The sequence below is a fragment of the Phyllostomus discolor genome, chromosome 2, assembly GCF_004126475.2.
Source record: "Phyllostomus discolor isolate MPI-MPIP mPhyDis1 chromosome 2, mPhyDis1.pri.v3, whole genome shotgun sequence".
Classification (NCBI taxonomy): Eukaryota; Metazoa; Chordata; class Mammalia; order Chiroptera; family Phyllostomidae; genus Phyllostomus; species Phyllostomus discolor.
The window spans coordinates 59,203,174-59,211,009 of NC_040904.2; the positions used below are offsets into that span (position 1 = coordinate 59,203,174).

Below are 7,836 nucleotides of genomic sequence, written 5' to 3' on the forward strand. Positions count from 1 at the left end.
GCCAAATAAAATTCTTCTTGAATATAATGACTATTAAGTGCCTGGTTTGATGTAAGCAATCAATAAATCCTCTTATTATCACTCTTATTATTGTTGTAGTAAGGTTACTATATAATGAGTCCTCTAGCACTTATCAAGAAGTATAGTTGATTGAAACATTTCCTTGTGATCACCAGCAGGGTTATTTATTCCTACATTCCAGAATAACACTGTTTCCAAAGCCAATCATTTCCCTACGTGCATGTCCTTGAAACAGACTGAACTGTTTCATCAAGAACCATGAGACACTTGGAGCCCAGCTCCCACTCCGAGAAATCTGTGGTGTTCCAGATTACACAGGCCTTTCCCAGGAGATAATCATTTCCTCCTGCTTCGGGCCTTGGCACACTAAGTGCTCCTACGAGGCAGAAGGGAGTTGCTGAAGCCTTAGGCCTGCTTGAGATCTGCCCCCTCTATTGATCCCTGCCCAGGATATTTTCCCACTTTCAGGAAAGTGCCACTCTGGGCCATAGAATTATTTAGGGTTCTTGACATGACCAGGGCCAAAGTTCTTTTTATTTTAATAAATATGCAAGGATTGGTAAATATTTTTCTGCCTCCTATATGGCTACAAAAGTAAAAAGTCAAAACTTCAACTCGAAATGCACTTTTGATATTATCAAAAATACTTTTTTCATGTGGGAAACTATGCTATATTAGCAAATCAAATTTTAGTCATTATCACAATTCACCAAACTAATGCATCCTACAACTATACCTATGCTAGCCCTAAAATTAAGGTTTAAGTTGCCATTTCAAATAGTGCTTTAGAAAGTTAAAAACACCTGAAAAAATGTGAAACATATTTATCAAATTTTTAAAAAAAAGCTTTCAAATAGAGTTTTAGAGGAAATTTATCTCTTGGTCTAATAGAATTAAAAATATCAAAAACTCAAGTTCATAAACAGGTAGAAGTTTGGGGGTAAGAATATATTAATGACCTGTTTAAATGGTTAATTTTGTAATATTTATAAATAAAATTCTCATTTCCCTAATATTTTTTGGTGAAGTATTGGGTCAAAGAGAAATAAGGTAAAACATACCCCCAGATGAGCTTTAAAGCATTGATGACCTATGTTAACATACTAAAGTCAACAGAGCTGGCTGTAAATATTCAGAAAATTGAGCTTACTAGGAAACATCATTAGCGTGCTACATCATGAATTTGTGAAAAAGAAAGATAATTCAAAGGATAAGACATATATTTTTACCCATAAATTTAATATTTATTTTTTATTATTTTAACAGGTTTAATTAATTTGTTTTTCTGGTATAAAGTTATGTGGTGGCTGCAGCTGGAGCCTGGGTCCTCTGCACAGAAATTCCAGTGGGGGTCTTTACAAGATGGTCAGTGAGTTCCTGACAGGGAGACTTGGTGAACACGGTCTCTTCCCAGAGGTCACAGATGCAAGCTGTAGGTCTTGAAGATGGCATCAAAGGTGACCTCGGTAAAGTTGCCCAGGGTGGCAATGCAGCCCCTGGCCATCATCAGCAGCTTTTTGGGCACAGGGGCTAAGATGATGTCAGTGCCCGTGGGGTGGGGAATGAGGCGCACCAGCACAGAGCCACAGTGGCCAGTCACCTTGCAAGGGGCGGTGCGGGTCTTGCCAATCTTGTACCCCCAGTAGCCTCACACAGAGGGATAATAGAGAGCTTGGCCAGGATGACTGGCCCCATGGATGACAATGGCTACTTCCTTTGAGCAATTAGCTCTCATATCACCATGTTACCCCGAATGGTAACAAATGCCTTGAACCAGGTCCTCTACCCAACACATGTCTGCTTTTGCATGGGCATAATCTTCAAAACCTTGTCCTTGAGAAATGCCCCCAAGAAAGTCATTGATCTCAGATTCCTTGATGGTCAGTGAGAAGAGACAGATCTCCTCTAGGGAGCTGATCTTCATTTCCTTGAACAGAGGCCCAGCTTGGTGATGGGGACCCACTCCTTGTCCTCAGCCTTGTCTCCACAAACTTTGCCTGGCCCAGTGCTGACCTCAACCTGGGCCACGACCTCACCCCTGGATATTGATGCCAAATCCTCCATGGAATCCACTGCAGCCCCCATTCCAGAGGCTCTGGGGATGCATGGGCCCTCTCGCAGCACTGGAGTCACTTGCCTTTTAGTATTTCTTCTGAAAAGAAGCTAATATAATTTTGTAAAGATTTTGTTTATTTATTTTTAGAGAGAAGGAAAGGAAGGGAGAAAGAGAGGGAGAGAAACATCTATGTGAGAGAGAAACATTAATCAGTTGCCTTTTGTACGTACCCTTACTGGGGACTGAACCCACAACTCAGGCATGTGCCCTAAATGGAACTGAACCAGCAACATTTCACTTTGGGGGATGATGCCCAACCAACTAAGCCACACTAGTCAGAGCAGAAGCTAATATTTTTTAAAAGGATAAGGAACACAGCTGCCTGGTTTTCTAAGACAGGCTCATTCAGATTCTTCTGGTAAGAGATAAATCACCATATACTTGTTTAAAAATTACTATTTATATAAAAGAAAATTTGATTTAGGAAAGATGTAGCAATAACTGGCACATACATTTAAAAGTTTTTTACTAAGTTCCAAAGAGAATCATTCTCAACCTTTTCTTGAGGGTACCTTTGTTATTGAAAGATTGTCTAAAACTTAATTAACTTATTCAGGTTTTTAACCAAGTTTCTAATTAGCTTTAACAAACTTGAAATGTTATATTTTGAAAAAACCCTTTAAAAGCTTTGTTAAACCACCCTGTCCCGTGATTCAGTTGGTTAGGCATCTCCTGGAAAGCTGAGTATCGCTTGTTTCACTCCCTGCCAGGGCACGTGCCTGGGATGCCAGTGTGGTCCCTGGTCAGGGCACGTGTGAGAGGCAACCGATCAATGGTTCCCTTTCACATGGGTATTTCTCTCCCCCTCTTTCTTCCTCCCTTCCTTCTCTCTAAAAATAAATAAAATCTTTAAAAAAATTAATTGAAGGGATATGTTTAACTTTTTATACTGAAAATAGGTGAATAAATATTATTACCTTTGCCAGACACAAAAATAACTAGTATGTGGCCATTAAGTATACATAAAAGATGAATAATATATAGTCTTTCAATATACAAAAGAAAATAATGCATGTCTTGCATGGTTTATGCAGCAATAAGGTATACAAAAAGAGATACTAATCACTAAGTTGCAAGGGACATTGACAGAGTTGATAATAAAGATAAAAACATTGCATTCTGGGAACTAGGAAAAAGGTATTCAGAAGCTTCATGGACTAAGGAGCAGCTAAGCAGGAGGGGAATGATGAGTGGCTTTCATGGATGCATTTCTAAGGGGTCTTCGAAGCTGGGGGAAAAAACAGGTCACAGAGATGAAAACCATTCAAAACAATGCAGTGTTTATTTTGGGTAAAAACATGTCTAATGAGAGATTATAAAACAAAGAAATAAAAATCTCTTTCAACTAAATCCAGAAAGAATATAGAATTCAATACAGAAGCTGAAGTGACCTACAAAAATAACAAGAGGATAAATATTTCCTAAATGCTAAAGCTTTATATGCTTTTTATTAAGGTTAATTAGCCAAGGGGTTATCTTGCTACCCACCATCCATTCCTGGAATCTCTTACAATCAAGGCCACACAGAGCAAAAATCTTCCATAATGGATATTGTCTCTGCCCCAAAATAAAACAAAAATCCAAAACAAAACTAAAAGAGACCATCACAGCAAGCTTTAGCCTTTCTCCCTGCTTCTCCTTAAATTATCATGCCGAATTCCTCTCTACTTAGGAGGCATCTCTTGTCTTCAGGTGCCATCATTCATGGACAGACACACTAAAATTTCTTTAATATTTAAGGGCCATTCTTAAATGTCACATCTTCATTATAAATTTACTGCCTAAGCAGTTACCTTCCAGAAACGAAACCAAGAGAAGTTAAATTACTACTTAAGAGCACACAGTGAAAAGGAACAGATCCCACCCAGTGGAAGTAGAGGGGTGAGGAGCTTAGATCCCAGAACATTGACCTAGTTTGACTCTTCGAGCCTTTCCCAGCCTAACATGTGCATTTGTTTGAAAGTTTGTCTATCAGTATGTTGCAAATTATGAGCCCACATGCACAGGCTGTATAAATGGCTAAGTGTCTCCTTCAGCTTATTTTTAGAATGAGATAATTTATAAATAAGAACATCATTGTTTAGGTACATGTATGTAAATTTCCCTATCAAGAGAATGGCACCACCATACCCCAGGTCAGCCTAAAGTAATTCAGCATCCCCCATACAATAAATAACTATTCTTTTCCCAGCCTATCTCATAAATATACCTCATTGCCATAATATCATCTCCTATCCATCTCCACTGCTTCTACTCTAGCCCAGACTGCTGTTATTTTTCCCAAGAATTTCTGACTCCAACCCCTTCAACCAGCCTGCTCAATGAATGCAAATTTTTCTAGAATCTAATTCAGAGCAGGTAATGAATGCCACTGCCTAGAGCTCTAATGTCTATGAACTGCCCTGGGGATAATGTCTATGTGGAACCAGAAACGCCTGCATTAGTGCTGCCTGTCACCTACAGACCCAATGAGCAGAGACAGGGATTGAGTCTTTATGGGTGCTTTATTCAGATAGTTGGTGACCTGAGAAGATGGTGGGTTTGTACCGTAACAGACTGTCTTCAATTCCATTTTAAATCGACCCTTTTTATAAGAAGAAGAAAAAAGGGGTTTGGAATTCAGGGAAAAAGTTAATCAGATAAAAGCTGCAGCATTCTTTCATCTGTGCCCTGGGTGGCTGACGTCTCACCCCTGAGTACCGTGGCTCAGATATCATCTTGACTGCTTGCAGTTCTCCTGAGGCACAAAGGTGGAACTGCTTATGACCTCCTGGAGCCAAGGTGGGTCACACCTTCAGTTTCTGAAATAATAGCTTTTTTTAAAAGATTTCATTTATTTATTTTTTAGAGAAGGAAGGGAAGGAGAAAGAGAGAGAGAGAGAGAAACATCAGTGTGTGGTTGCTGGGGGTCATGGCCTGCAACCCAGACATGTACCCTGACTAGGAATCGAACCTGCGACACTTTGGTTCGCAGCTCGCGTTCAATTCACTGAGCTACACCAGCCAGGGCTCTGAAATAATAGCTTTTAATAAACATTGATTACAAAGCTTATTAGCTATCACCTGAAACTAAAATTTTTCCAACATTTGAGTCCCCCATCATATGTTATTCAATCCTGCTTTAGGTGGTACTTCTCCCCCTTACCCTCACCTCTCTCCCCACAAAATGGTAAAGTTCTATAGATTGATTCTGCTCTGTTCTCTAGGCTTGTGGACAATACCTCTGTGAGGGACCTTGGCCTTGGCCTACTCCTTGTCAGGCTCCTGTCTATAGGTCCTTCGGGTTTCAGCATGGATGTCAATCACTCTAGGAAAACCTGCCCCACCCATAGGCTCCCACCTAACAGCGATTCAAACACATGCTCTTTTACCCTCTTGGTTTTGTCAGTTTGGTTGTTAGCCCTTTCCAGGTTGTGTGCTGGAAGGAATGAGTCCTGTAGTGCAGGAAGTTTGGATACAGCTTCGATTAAGAGGCAGAGGGAGGAGCAACAGTGCTGCCCACCCACCCTCAGGCTGCACAAATGTTTTCCTTGTACTTTGGTATCATCCATTGTTACCTCATATTGAGAATGTCACACCCCCAGTGCCCCATTAGTGCTCATGCTGCAGGTTAGCCCAGGCCTTTCAGAAGCTTTCCTGGAGAAGACAGTTCTGTACTTGGGCCTCAGTTTATCCACTTGACATGAAGCCCCTTGGGTTCAGGACAGAAAGGAGGAGTATGTCAAGATGGTTGGGCTAGGCAATACATTTCATTGGGCCTTACTCTCTTTATTTGTAAAATGGAGAGTTATCCTTAACCAGAAGGTTCAATGGGTCAGACCTCTGTAGCCAGGAGTTCAACCTTTGCTTTCTATCACACAGAAGAAATCAAAACTGTGGGCATAGAAGAGAGAGATCACTCCTCTCCAGGTCCTTCTGGCTGAGGAGAGTTATATGACTGTGTTTGGTAGTTGCAGGAAGCAAGGTCATGGTTGGAGCTAGAAGAACCTGGAAGCTATTGATGCACACTGGTGGTGCTTGCTGGCTCTCAACTGGGAAGTTGAGAAGATGAAGCCACTCTGGGGGAGGGGGTCCTGGAGAGGAAGGGGAAGTCGGAGGACCAGTCGAGTTTCAGTTCTACAACTGCTAATGACGCTTTCGCAATCTTGGTCAGGTTCCTCTCTAGTCCTCATTTTCCTTTTCTAGGTAATATGTGGTGGAAGAGCATGGGATGGAGGAGAGTGGTCATTGATAGTTTTTCCCTGTGTTAGGAGCATTCCTGAAGCCTTGGTCCTGTAGCTCAGTTGGTTAAAACATCATCCTGATACACCAAGGTTGTGTGGGTTTGATCCCCTTCCAGAATCAACCAATGAATGCATAAATAAGTGGAACAACAGATCAAAGGCTCTCTCTCAAATCGATCAATTAAAAAATTTTAAAAAGCATTACTGCAAGAAAATCTGGTTATTTTAGGTTCTCATCATACCACCCGAGGTCACAATTAACTATCTCAAGAGCATGTTAGTCAGTTTAGGATAGCCCTGTTACCTTCATAGTTTTATATACATAACTTTAAAAAAAATGAAACAATGTCCCAGGTAAAGACTTTGACTTATTCAGCACCCTCAACACTGAAGGAAAAGGAATCTGTTGAGCTAATGGTTACCAGTTTCTTGTATATTAGAACCCTTAGAAGGTGTTAATGCCTGGTCCCTGTTTCTTGACACTCTAATTTCACTGATAAGGGGTGCAATGTGGGCATCAGTACATTTAAAGTTTCCCCAGTGATTCTAATGTACAGCAAAACTTTGGAATTTCAAAGGAATCTAATCTAAACTTTGTAAGTATTAACTTCATAGGAGAAAAGCAGGAGTCCTCAGGGAAGCATTTCTAGGGACATGCTTTATGTAGCTCCAACTTGAGACAATAATAGCCCCTATGCACCATTGAGTATTCCCAGGAACAAGAGCTTCACGAGAGTGACCAGGGAATTGAATTGAAAAATGGTAACAGTAGCTTTTACTTACTAAGCTCTTATAATGTGCCAGGCATGTTACCCTTAACAGATTCTAGCTCATTTAATCTTCAAAATAAGAGGTTAGATGCTATCATCATTTCCACTTTATAATGAGGAAACTGAGATACAGAATGGTTAAATAATTTGCTCACCATCTCACAACATGACTAGTAAATTGCAGAGTCAAGGTTCAAATCCAGATGGTCTGTCTCCAAGAGCACAGACCCTTAATCATGCTATTATACTTCCTAATCCCAAAACAGTGGAATTGCCCCCTTTCTCCCCTTTTGATCTATGTTCCCTCCATTAATGTTCAGATCCATTCTCATCCCTCCTTCACTCTCTAATCTCACCTTCAAGGCCTACATTTCTAACCATTGTTCATTCTTAAATTACTCAGATTTTTAGACCACATAACACTGAGTCCTCTGGGGAGATACAGGGATATAACATTTATTTTCTCACTATGTGGCAGGGCCTTCACTAAAAGTTATGTGTACTATTTCACATGAGGCTCATAATAACAGTATTGGGAGTGAATAAGTAGGCTTGGTGAGGTAAAGTAACTTGTTCAGCTAATGTGGTTTGGTCTCAGGCTCTTGGTCCTGACTTTACTCAGGGCATTTCCATGTACCTTACTATAACCAAAAGCAGGTCCAACTGCCTGATGCTATGAAATCCAATACTCAAGAGATAGGTGCTA

The 7,836-nt window shown here is 40.5% G+C and overlaps 1 pseudogene; it reads right to left on the reverse strand.

Moving 5' to 3' along the window:
* Positions 1–1,317: 1,317 nt before the first annotated feature.
* Positions 1,318–2,128, reverse strand: LOC118498256 (annotated as a pseudogene).
* Positions 2,129–7,836: the final 5,708 nt, after the last annotated feature.